Consider the following 13,788-nt stretch of genomic DNA (forward strand, 5'->3'; position numbering starts at 1 on the left):
GTCATGCCTGCCTGGATGCTGCCATGCTCCCACTTTGATGATAATGGACTGAGCCTCTGAACCTGTAAGCCAGCCCCAGTTAAACGTTTGTAAGAGTTGTTTTGGTCACAGGGTCTGTTCACAGCAGTAAAACCCTAACTAAGACAAAGAGACAGCACAAAGATGAGCCCAGAAGTCATTAGAAGGGTTTTAAACTGACATTGGTTGATGTATGCCAGCCTCAATTAGTTGTGGATAAGTTACCTATTAGATGCAATAGCATCACTTGACATATGTCACTCCATTCAGTCTCTATCATTATTGTAAATTATTATTATTAAGATGTATAAACAAAATAAATATCAACTTCATGCCTAAAGGTTCCAAGAATTGGAGTGTTAGAAACAGAGATTAAACCTGTACAGTATCTCTGTATCACTGCTTGTGACTTACTTGAACAATATAAAATACTCTGATTAAGTAACTCATCCATGATTTTTAACTGTGGCCACAAAAATCAAACCCAATTCTTTCTGGCAAGAGTGACCTGCTTGTCAGAGAAAGCTTGGTCATTCGATGCAATGTGTAGGCCATCTGTTGAGAAGATAACAGAATGGGCCTTTTTTTCTCTATTGCAGGCAGAATGAAAAGGATGCAGAGTCTCCTAGCTCTTTCCTACACCAACTGGGCATCCTCAAAGACTGAGAAAAATGTCAGAGCTGCCAGTCTTCATCAACAACTTTATTATTCTACCTTGTGGTATTGCTTATGCCCTCAATGCTGCAAGTAACCTGCAGACACAGCACACACATGAGGAGGCAGAGTCATCACAGTTATCCAGTGATGCATTCTTTCTATAGTTACTTAAGCTAGTGCTGCAAGATTTAGCAGATAGAAGTATGGGATGCCCAGTTGAGTTTGAATTTAAGATAAAGAGACACTGTATTTTTTTTATACAAGTTAATCCCATGCAATATTTGTGATACACTAATATAAAACAGGATTCACTGTTTATTGGGAATTCAGGTGGACCTGGCCTTTTACACTTGGAAAGAATTCAACAATGCCTCAACAATTTGAGCTAAATTGACCAGGCAGGAAATACTTGAAAATACTGGCATTTTGTAGGCAGGGCTCTCCATATAGAATTTATCACAAAGCGCCTGAGTTATGGAGAGTATGGCCAGGGCTGGGTGTGTTGTTTGCTTTCTCCACCCTTGTCTTCATACTTGATGTGTATCACAAGCTCTTTGTCTCTAGTGAGGTGTTTGGACTCGAACTGAAAAGTGTAATTTTGGTTCACCTGGCTCTCAAGTTTGGCGAATGCAGATTTCGGAACTTGTCAACCTCCAGCATTTTACAAGTCAATTCTGTATATAGAACCTTTATGTATGGATTATTTCAGTATATATTCATCCCGGTGATACAGTTATTCTGTAGAATTCAAATATGGCATTTATACATATTATTCAGTGTTCACAAGTCATCCTCCAAATAGTTTATTTATCTCCAAGTTACAGAGAAGAATAAGACTCATTAAAGATAAGGCACTTGCCCAAGGCCAGACAGTAACAATGCAGACACTGTGTTCTTAATGAATGATACACAGGGACAAGTTGTATATACAGGAAAAGTCAGGTTGGGCAGAGGACTGGGTAATCTGTTGGAACATCAAGACAGTCTTATGCAAGTAAGCATCTTCAGCTTCTCCATTCCTCAGTCTTCCTTCTTCCTCTTTTTCCCCACCTTCTCCCTTTTCTCCTGCCCCTCAACCCTTCCTCTCTCTTTTCTCCTTCTCCCTTCAGAATATCACTAGGGTACTTGTAGTGGATGAAGAGGTCCAGGAGAACAATCTAGTAGGATATCCAGAGTTCGCTTTGTATGGTTAGAAACACCAGGATGACTGACTTCATGGACACGATGATGTCTCCTTGTCTGTTGAGAAAAGGGAATGAATCCAGTTCCAAGTGATATCATCCAGATCCACGCAATATTTTTTCTAACTATTAATATTTACTTTTTACTTCAATTTGTGGTAGGTTTTAGAAACAAATTATCCATATCTTACCAATCCAGTCAAACATTTTCTGAGTATTAAAACATTTATTAAGCACCTATTATATTCAAAGCTCTGCACATATCCCACTATTTCCATCAAGTAAAACATACATTTTGAGAATGAAGGGTCCTATCATGGTGCATTCAAACCCCTAGCTTTGACAGGCTCCCAATTCCCTTTGGCCACCCAATTAAATAGGTCAGGTACTGAAGTTTGATCACACATTAAAAGACTCTGTCCTTTTTCAAGGCCTTATCAAAGATTTAGCACATCTCTCTTGACTGAACGAGAGAGCTATTCTTTGAAGCATCTGCTCGGAGACAGGGTGTTACCTGTCAAAAGGTGGAAGGAAATGTTAATGTTAAAGATTGTTTTAAAGTGGCAATGGCAGAAACATTTTGAGTGGTGAAGAGAGGTTCAGAGGACATGCAGATTTACCTAGAGGTAATTAAGAATTGGTACACGCTACAAAAGGACTGCAGCACCCAGCTCTCTGCTCCTTCGTCTTATTCTAGGATTAGATTATTAGCTTTACTTGTTTTTTTTTTTTTTTCTGAAATGAAATGTTTCAGTTTCTTCTAAATAATAATTTCTGGAGAATATGAAAAAACTTGAATTATTTACATATTTATATCCCCCTTATCAATATATTTGCTGTATATCAGTTTAATTTTTAATTCACTTACTCAGTTAAAATGAAAATCCATTTACAGAGTCCTGATTAAAGAGAAAATTCACAGAAAGATGCTTATTATAGAGGACTTGCCCTAAAGATTTTATCTTCTGTGCTTGAAGCTAGCTCTGAAATGATGGTGCAGGTGGGATGAGCTATGGTCCAAGAGGGATGCACACAGGTGAGGGAGGCTGTCAAAGCTAGGGGTTCGAATGCAGCGTGATAAGGTCTAGATCATTCGACCCTTCTTTCGCAAAACATTTGCTTGTTGGAAATAGTGCAATGTGTATAGTGCTTTGAAAACCAAAGAGTAAACATGAAGGGAGCCAGGACTCCAGATACATATATAGCAGAGGATGGTCTTATCTGACACCAATGGGAGGAGAGAGGGGCTTGATGCCCCAGCGTAGGAGGATGCTAGAGGGGTGAGGCTGGAATGGGTGAATGAATGGAGGACCACCCTCATAGAGACAAAGGGGCAGGGGGAGAAGGGAGATGAGATGGGGGTTGGTGGAGGGGTAACCAGGAAGGGGAATATCATTTGAAATGTAAATGAAAATAATGATTAATAAAAAAAGAAAATAGTAGGTATTCAATAAGTGTTCTAACACTCAGGACCAAGGAAAGTGGTGTACTTGACATTGTATATGCATGTGTATACTGGGTACTGCTGAAGGACTGGGAAGTTCCAGTACTTGAGATTCCTCATAGATCTTTAAAGATGAAGACTAGGACACACTTGCAGAATAGTCGACTGATTATATCTGCCTAGACAGAGTAATAACCTCAATAATTCTGCAGCACTAAGGTCTGTCAGATGATCCTGGGCCAGAAGGCGGAAGAACAGATGCTCCAACGTTTTGAAGTAGAGGGACTGTCCAGGTGTTCAGCGGTCTCTATAAATTGGCTAAGTTTTAGAAGCTATGCTTTGTGCTTCCCACAATTATAGTTAACTCAGTCATTCTGGATCTCTGACGGGGTTGAAAACTTATAGCCTCATAGCCAATCCTGGCTATTTACCTTGAGAGAAAAGATTTGAGTGGATGGTCGTCAGCTGACATTCATCCTAAAGCCAGGTTCAGAACTAAATGTTTTAGTTAGGATAGACGACAGAGGTGCTGGTTAGTCAACAAAATGATAGACTGGGTATTAGGACTATCTTGTACCTCACAGGTACAAATCGGCATAATTATGCTCTAATTGTATTTTGAGAGAAAAGTTTCATTTTAACAGGAAGGGTGATATGTAGGAGGAACTAAGGTGGGAGGAGTACTGAGAGGAAGAGAAGGAGTAAGAAGAGGAGGAGAAGGAGAGGAGAAGCTAGGTGATGAAAGAGAGAAAGAGGGGAGAGACAGGGAGGCAGATGTTCATGTATCTCCACCAGTCAAAGATAGTTGATATATCGAGGTTGGGTAGTGGGTTACACCTCTGATTGAGCAATACCAAACTTATAAAGCCTATGATTAACATTTTTTAAAAATGTATAAATGCAAAAAGGAAAGGGGGGCATGGGATAACGGTTTTCTAAGGGGGGGATGGGGAAAGGGGATGGCATCTAAAGTGTAAATAAAATATCTAATAAAAAAAAGGGGAAAAAAAGATGAAGACTAGCCACATACAGAGTGTGTGCTGGTTAAGTTTCTGTTGACTTGACACAAAGTAGAATCACCTGAGAAAAGGGAACCCCAGGTGAGGAAGTCCCTTTGTCAGACTGGTCTGTGGGGCATGTCTGTAGGACAATTTCTTGATTTCTGGCATGATATGAGATGGGTTAGTCCACTGTGGATTATGCCATACCTAGTCAGGTGGGACTGGGCTATATAAGAAATGTATCTGAACAAGCCAAAGGAAGCAAGCCAGAAGGTAGCATTCCTCCATGACCCCTGCTTCAGGTCCTGCCTCCAGGTTCCTGCCTTGCATTCTTGCTCTGGCTTCCCTAAGTGATGGACTTTTACTGTTAAGCCATATAAACACTTTACTCCCTAAGTTGCTTTTGGTAATGGTGTTTTATCATCGCAATAGAGAAGCAACTGGAACAGGGGGTCATTTGAAGACAGTAATTTCTCAAGCTCCAGCAGAAATAGGATCTGTGTTTCTTTGCTGCTGAGGGCAACATGTGAATCAAGATGTGTTGGATGATGGCACTAAAAATGTGAGTACAGAAAGCTTTGTGAGCTGTTCTGATGCTAAACCATTCAGACACCGCCATGTTGATTTTTCAAGACAAATTAGTCATGCAATATGTATCTGCTTTTTGCACGGTTGCTCTGGTATCTCATGTAGAAAACCAACTTTAAAGAAGGGAAGAAGGGCAGGGGTGGAGAGTAGTCAGCTATCTTTATTGATTGGGGTAGGAGGTAACTAGGATTCTGATGCCATTAGGTGGAGGAGGAGGGTTAGTGATGCGTCTCTTACTTTGTGATGCATTAGACTTCCCACAGACTAATGAGCCACTGACTCCTGAAAAATGAGGTGCTACCCATTCCAAGGATGGCTGGACTCTATTTTCCAAATCTGATCCCATATTACCAAATTTCTGTGGAAACCATTACTATACTGTAAAAGTGTCTCCAAACTAGCTACACAGGCATGGTGGTGATAACATCAAGCTAGCTTATCATTAATGTCTCCAGACCTGTGCACTCAGAATCCTCAGGTGAATGCATCTTCTAAAAAGGTTTCAAGTTTGAAAATCTCTGGAAAAACTATTTAAGTTAGTGAGGTGTTTTTTAAATTATCTTTGTTTACAGCTTGTTGGGCAATCAAAACCAAATAAAAGACCCACTCCAGACACACAGGGAGGAATCAGGCCAATCAAGAAAATAGTGGGAAAAAATCCCAAAAGCCTTAAAAAAGAATTGGCTATAAACTCTAGAAAAAGCAGGTAGCAGAACAAACAGTGTGGCCCCGCGATTATCAATCCCACTGAGAAAGAACAGCTGTTATTTATTCATATTTATCTTCCCTTTTCTTGTTGGCGCCCTTATTTATTTTCTGGTATACAACAACCAACTGCAAGAACAAAAAAATGAAAGAAGGAAACATTTTTCTTGGTAACAATGCTTTCTTTCTTCATCATGGTTCTCTGAGAGCCAAATTACCATGGTGACCCTGGAGCTGGCAGTCACATGTTATGACTTCTAAATGTGGAGCTGTCACACATAGAATGTCTGCATTCCTAAAAGCTTTATTACCGGGTAGAAGTGTTGTGTTTGGCACTACATAGATGGTGGGCTTGACGCTGCTCAGTTCTTTAATTTGAGCTATTTCCCACCATGAAATAGTTAATTGGCGCAATGCTTCAGTTCATCCAAGAGTGCCATTTTTGATAAAAAGTATTTCTAGCTGTAGGAAATGAGACAGCGTGGCAATGATGAAAATATAAGAATTAGGGAAAGCAGAGAAACCGAGAAAGTCTGAAGATTCCCTAATGTGTAGTCAGTAGATTTTTAAATAAGGACACGTTGCAGTGGACACTATTGAAGCAGTTAGATAAGTAGATTCACTATATAGATATAATATAAACAATCATACACATAGATCTATGTGACTGCATATGTCTGTAGGTATGAAGAGCAATTTAGATCTTAGATATTAATAGGTGAGCAATCGCACAGAGATCAAATACATGGAGTATGAAGAACAATACTTTCTGCATCCAGAAACAACAAAGAAATGATCTGGGGGAAATGTCCTCCTCCTCCTTTCCCTTCTTTTGATACAGGGGTTGTCTACCCCTGGGCTTATTTGGCTGGCCTTGAACTCCTGTCTCTGCCTCTAGAGTGCTACAAATGTATGTAGTGTGTAAGTGTGTAGTGTGAAAGGCCACTTTCAATAATGATTTTGCTTATTTAAAAGAAATGCTAAGTGATCTTTCAAAACTTAACAGAATGTGGGTGTTTGGCCCCAAATGTGCCTCTCTTCTTGTTCTCTCCTGAGAACTTTAAATTTTTCTCACTGCTAGATCAAACTGTGTGAATCTACTGTCTTCCCGTTTCACCCTTTTTACATTTGTCTGCCCAATAAGACAATCTGAAACAATTTTCCATTTTGATTATAAGGGACTCCAAGAAGAGTACATATTCCTCTCCCTTGCTTTAATGTTGCTACATGCCATGATACTTAGCTCGAAAGGCAGGTTCAATATTCTAATTGTTCACATATATAACATTACTGTCAACTTTTCAGTATAGAGAAACACTCAGTGTTCAAAGTCCAGATGGAGTGTCAAGGGATGGGAGTCAATGACTATGCTGGTAATATGTTGTAATTAATTTAGAAATCACGGAGACTCAACTTTTGTCTACTTAAGTATAAACAAGGTAGATTGTCCTAAATTTGACCCAGCCGCACACATTGCCAAAAGAAGTAGTTTCTTTCTGCAGGGACAAATTCCTGGATACATGTTTAGACTTTTGGTGTGCATCTTATTTTTCCTTAGAAAACACAAGCAGAAGTAACATAGACCAGTATTAAGAACTTCAGAATCATTTAAAGAAAACATCATTTTTTGCTCTTCATCCTGTGCCTCAGAGATGGTGTATCCCAAATAGTAGTTGATTTTTGACACACATCTTGAACATGGGCAGAAACAGAGACACAGAAGATATTACATGTGAATGAAAAATTAAATTTTTGATCTTGTAAATCCCCATCTTTAAATTCGTTGTATGTCAGGATAATCTCATAACATCTGACTAACACAGCAAGTTTCGAATGAGCTCATTGTCACACCTGGGTTGTCAATATGCCACACAGCCTAGGCCAGTCGGTGTTACATCTTTCCAGACAAAGCTTGCTGGCTGGGGAATGGATATTCGGACCTATGTCAGTTTGGTGAGATTTTTGTATTACCCCCCACAATTGTTTAAAATAGGTACCTGTTTTTTTACTCAAATTGCTGTAAACACACTGTGTAAAGTCCAGACATTCTAGAGAACTTGATAAAAGGACAACATGTCTAAGATTGTACCAAACAAAACAGGGTCAATGGGCAAGATAAATTCCTGATAAGACTAGTATTCAAAGGTTTGCCTGAAATCTAGTCCAGAGGATTTTTACAGCAGTCAACAATTCTCTCCAATAATATAAGAAGTGTCTCTATGTAAAAGATGCAATCTGGTTATATAAGGGAACTGAAAAACTATAACCACTAGGTGTAAGAATTATGTATCTTTTTATCTTAAACTAAGTTGGGTTTTAATTAAGCTATGCTTTGAAATTATCAAGTAAGTTGTCCAGGAAGAAGAATTTGTCACGAGGATCTCAGTTTGATACTCATAGTAGATTTGACTTTTAATGTTTGTTTGTCTCTGATGTTTAAATCTAGTATGCTACAGATGCTGTTTAAAATAGTACCAAGACAAAACTCACACCCATTTTTTTTTACTCAGTTAGACTTACAGTTCGACTTCTCTGTCTGCAAGAGGTGAAATATGACTTTGAAATATTTCATGTGCAAAGTTGATCAAGGGAGTCACCTTTCATTTACAAAAAGATTCTGGGGATGAGCTATGATTAAAATCAGAGATCGTTTCACAAACATATATATACATACATACATATGTATATTCACAAATATATATACATATGTTCACAAATATATATGCATATACACACATATTTAACCTTAATAGCCATATTCAATTCATAACATAAAAAATACACAAAGCTGAAACAAATATTCAACTATTTAAGCTGACTCCATGCATGACTAGACAAAGAAACATTATTAATAGGAACATTTCTATGCCCTCTATACAACTTACTTGAAGTACAGTATATAGTGTGAGGAGAAAAAAGTTTAAGTAACTTGCTAACTCACTGGCCTTAATCTTCTGTTCTGACTAGCTGATGCTTGCCGAAATATCCCAGTTTTATTTTCCAAGGATGCATGGTCTCATGATCACAAACATCTCAATTAAGACAACAATCATCAGCTGCTTTAACAGGAATATCAAGACACAGAGGAAGGGGGGCCTTCTAAACTTTAATAATCTAGTTAATTGCTTCAATTCTTTACTTTGCTGGTGAATCTAGTCATAATTAACCAATTAATTCACATCAACCGTTCACTTTTTCCCAACCGTGGAACTTGGAGACATAAAAGAGGAAAGGGAAGGCAGAGAATCTTGCTGAACAGAAATGTCATTTCATTATAGAGCCTTATTAAATGCGCTTAAATGTTTTAATTTCTAGTCCTGCGTTGTTCATAATGAACTCTGTGGGGATTGAAAATGAATTTTTTTTCATTCTGAGATTTTTGTCTCTTTTGAATTGCAAAGAGCATTCCTCTTGAATTTGCAGCCCATAAAATGAAACGTGTTTTAATAACACATCAAGCACCTTAGGAGACAACTGTCAAAAATCCACACTATCTTTACATCACTTTAATTACATTTTGCTGAATATAAAATACTGTGTGAGAAACTGCTTAACTTTATTGATGCCGTAGTATTTTCCACATGGGTACGCCATGCGCCATCCATGTAAGATGATTTGTTCGGTTTAGAATGGGGTTCATATCGAATGGAGATCTAAAGTAAGGGGCGGATTTGAAAAGAGAGCTTCAAAACCGAGCAAGACGCCTGCAGAAGTTCATGTGAAACTTTTAATATCAAAAGACTAAGATGGCATCGAATAATAAAACAACTAAAATTGATTTAATTCTTACTAGGGCCAAATATGTATTATGCACTTTCCATGTATCTCCTGCATCATGTTCCTCATAGCTAATTCAGACAGGCACCGTTACTACAATCGTTATATAGATCCAGAATCTGAGGCTTCCTGACTGGAAGTTCTCATAGCGTGGAGTACGCTAAATCATTGAGGACAGAAATGTACAATTTCACTAATTGCATCACATCCCACGTGTAATTTATAATGTCATAGTATCCATCCGATGTAAGGACTTTATAGACTTCAAATGTGTTGAAATGATAAAAATGCATTTTTTTTTTACTGAGATCTTTTATAGATTTTGTCTGTTTGGACTCTGAAGTCAGTGGTGTAGATTTGGGCATCAGCATAAAAGCATAATTATTTGAGTGTGCAGCTGATGGGCTAGTTGGCCGAGTCACATGTAGGGGTGTACTAGGATGGATCTGTGTCTAGGAGAGCATGAAAGCCTGGTAAAGAGAGATCTTTTGTGACCTAATGTAAGGGACCATCCACTATCACTGAGGCTGCCACTCAGTCTCCCATGCTGGTGTAGATCTCACCTCCCTTGACTGTCACAAGTCTATATATTATACAAGAATATTGGCCACTTTCAGTCTTTTAGATCCTATTGACTAATTTACCCCTATGACACCCTCCTTCTTTAACCTCAAAATCTCCAGTGTCATTTCAGAAAGCCATTAGCAACTGTCTCCAGAAAACAGGCCAAATGTTATTTCTGTGTCTGTTGACATGATCAGATATTTTCTGTTTGTTCTTTGGCTAACATGGCATCTCATATTAATTGAGATTTAGATGTCAAATCAAACACCTTGCATATCTGGGACAAGTCTCACATCACACAGTGGATGATTGTGTTTGTATGTTGTTGAAGTTAACTGGTAATTAAGGATCTTGAGTGTTATGATCATAAGGAATACTGTTTTTATTTTTTGTGTGTATTCATGCATGCACATGTATATGTATGTGCCTTTGTATGTGTGTGCCTTGTGTGTGTGTGTGTCTGTGTGTGTAAGTCATAGGACAGAATCAGACATCATCATAACACCCACCTCCTTGGTGGACAGGATCTTCTTCCATTTGCCTGGAGTTCACCAGTTAGGTAAGACAGGTTGGCTGGTAAACTCTATGGATTCTCTCATCTCCCTTCCCCAGTGGTAGGATTACAAGGGCACCTCACCAAGACTAATACTTTTAAGTCCTTTTTGGGGACTGTACTCAAGTTTTTATGCAAAGTAAATGCACTTTAGCCAGTAAGCTATCTATCCTTGATTTTCTCTACTTGTCTCTGTTTGCCTTTAGTCAAAGATAGTATCTGTTCCTCTGGATTGAAAGTATCCAATTCCTTAGGAGAGATTGTGAAAAGGGTTAGTATTTTTCCTTTAAATGTTGATTGAATTTGTGCTTTTCTTTGTGGGAGATATTTCAAATGAATAATTCAAATTGCATGCTTTATTCTTCTAAATAGTCTTTCTTCCTGAGACAGATTTAGAAATTTCACTATTCATACGGATTTGTTCATTCCGTCTCAGTAGTTTAGCTTGTTGACATAAAGTTGTGCTAACATTTCCTTAATTTATGCATATAACATTTTTACTAATTTATGTATATTTCTTCTGTTATATTTATATTGTTACTATGTGACTACTCTCTCAGTTTTTGATTGGGTTAGGTAAGATTATGCTGGTTAACTTTTTGCAAAAGATTAACTTTATGCTGGACTCTGTACATTAATATTATTCAGCTCATGGGGAATGTATTTACATACTGTGTTTTTTCAGATCATTGCCTGTCCTCTTCTTTGTCTCCTTCTTCTGGAGCTCGCATTACATGTGTGCTGGAGTGCTAGCTATTTCCCATGAGCCTTTGAGATTCTGTTCATTGTTTCCCCCTTTTCTTCCTCTTTGTCCTTTGGGTTGCCTGCTTTCTATTGGCCTATCACCAAGTTTGTTGTTTATCCTGTCATCTAAAATCTACTGGTGACCATCCCTATTTAAAATGTTCAGTTATTGAATTTTCAGCTGCAAAATTTTATACTTTTTTTTTTAAAAAAAGATTTTTTAACCTTTCCTTCATCAAGTGATGGTAACATCTTCCTTACTTAACATGGCTTCATTTAGTTTTTTGAGCATATTTAACAGCTTCTTTGAAGCCATTGCTAACCTGAGCATCTGAGAACATGCGTTCTTTCTATTGATTTGCTTCTAAATATGGGCCATGCTTTCTCATTTCTTTGCCTATTTCATGATCTTTCGCTGAATACTGAATGTTTTACTGCAATAACTGGATTCTGAATGTTTTTCTATTTAGAGTGGTTGCTGTTTGTTTTGATAACTTGCCAGAACTAGATCTGTGAAGCCCATGGTTCCTGCAATATGTGGCCACTGAGACTTCTCAGTTCTTTTTTGTAGTTCATAGTTTAGCCTCGTATTTCTGGGTTTGCATTGTTTAGTGATCAGTCACAGGCTGCTTAGGGGGTGTGTTTAAATACCTCAAACTAGCAGAATTTGTATCAACCCAGGGTGGATTTTTGAGTTAGTTGAGGGATGTACTTTGCTTCAGGATTGTTCTACTTTCCTTTTTCTTGCTATGATAAAACACTCTGCTCAAAACAACTTAAGATATGAAAGTGTTTCATTTTTTAAACTTTCAAGTCACAGGACATTGTTGAGGGAAGTGAAGGCAGAACACTGAAGCAGAGACAATAGAGGACAGCTGCTCGCTGGCTAGCATAGGTACCTTTCTTATACAGCTCAGAACCACATGCTAAGGGATGGCGCTGCCCACAGTGGGCTGATTTCTTCTGTATCAAATAGCAACCAATCCAGTCCTTTACAGATGTGACCACAGGTCAATCTGATCAAAATTCCTCAACTGAGGATTTTCTGCTTAGACAATTGTAGGTTGTGTCAATGTGACAATTAAGGTTTACTAGGACAAGGCCAAGTTTTAGTGTGATGTGACTTTTACTTTCTGGCATAATTACCTGCTGCCTCTTTGCATATATATTTCCACTAGCCAGTTATGGATCGGGAGGGTTGAATTCACTTTTTTTAGTGTCATGTATGCACAAAGTCTGCATTCTGTCTGGTATATGTTTTGACCTCATAAAAACCTCCTAGGTTTTTGTCTCTCAGAATTAATTCCCTGGCTAAGCCCACTGTGTATTTCAAACAAGACTTTGATGTCAGAGTAGTAACACTATTCTCCACTGTTTGCTTTGCTTGTAACATGACTGTTGTCCTTTTGTTTTTATTGGACATTTTACTTACATTTCAGGTGTAATCTTTTTTCCTCATTTCCCCCCTACCCAGGAACCCCCATTTCATTCATTCTTCTCCTGCTTCTATGAAAATATGCCCTCACCCACCCTCCCACTCCCATCTCCCCACCCACAAATTTCTCTACACTGGGGCATCCAGCCTTCACTGGACAAAAGGACTTCCTCACCTACCTATGCCTGATAATGTCACCCTCCTCTACGTATACAGCTGGGGCCATCAGTCCCTCCCTTTGTGCTCCAAGGCTGGTGGTTTAGACCTTGGGAGCTCTGGTTGGTTGGTATTGTTGATTTCCTCATGGGGCCAAAACCCCTTTAGCTCCTTCAATCTTCTCTCACATGCCCCCATTGGAAACCCCTTCATCAGTTCAATGGTCAATTGTGAGCATCTGCCTCTGTATATTTCAGGCTCTGACAGACCTCTAAGGAGACAGCTATATGAGGCTCCTGTCAGCATGTACTTCCTGGCATCCACATAAGCATCTACCTTTGGTGACTGCACAAGGATGGATACTGAGGTGGAGAAGTCTCTAGACGTCCCCTCCTTCAGTTTCTGTCCCATGCTTTGTTTCCATATTAGCTCCCATGAGTATTTTGTTAACCCTTCTAAGAATAGCCAAAGCACCCATACTTTGGTCTTTCTTGTTAATGAACTTCCTGTGGTTTGTGAATTGTATCTTGGACATTGCAAGCTTTTGGGCTAATATCAACTTATCAGTGAGTGCATACCATGTGTGTTCTTTTGTGATTGGGTTACCTCACTGAGAATGATATTTTCTAGTTCCATCTATTTACCTAAGAATTTCTCAAATTCATTGTTTTTAATAGCTGATTAATATTTCATTGCATAAATGTATCAAATTTTCTGTATCCATTCCTCTGTTGAAGGACATCTGGGTTCTTTCCAGCTTCTGGCTATTATAAATAAGGCTGCTATGAACATAGTGGAGCATATGTCCTTGTTTTATGTTGGAGCATCTTTTGGGTATATGCTCAGGAGTCGTATAGCTGGGTCTTCAGGTAATGCTATATCCAATTTTCTGAGGAACGGCCAGACTGATTTCCAGAGTGGTTATACTAGCTTGCAATCCCACCAACAATGGAGGAGTGTTCCTC

Source organism: Arvicanthis niloticus, chromosome 18, assembly GCF_011762505.2.
Source record: "Arvicanthis niloticus isolate mArvNil1 chromosome 18, mArvNil1.pat.X, whole genome shotgun sequence".
Classification (NCBI taxonomy): Eukaryota; Metazoa; Chordata; class Mammalia; order Rodentia; family Muridae; genus Arvicanthis; species Arvicanthis niloticus.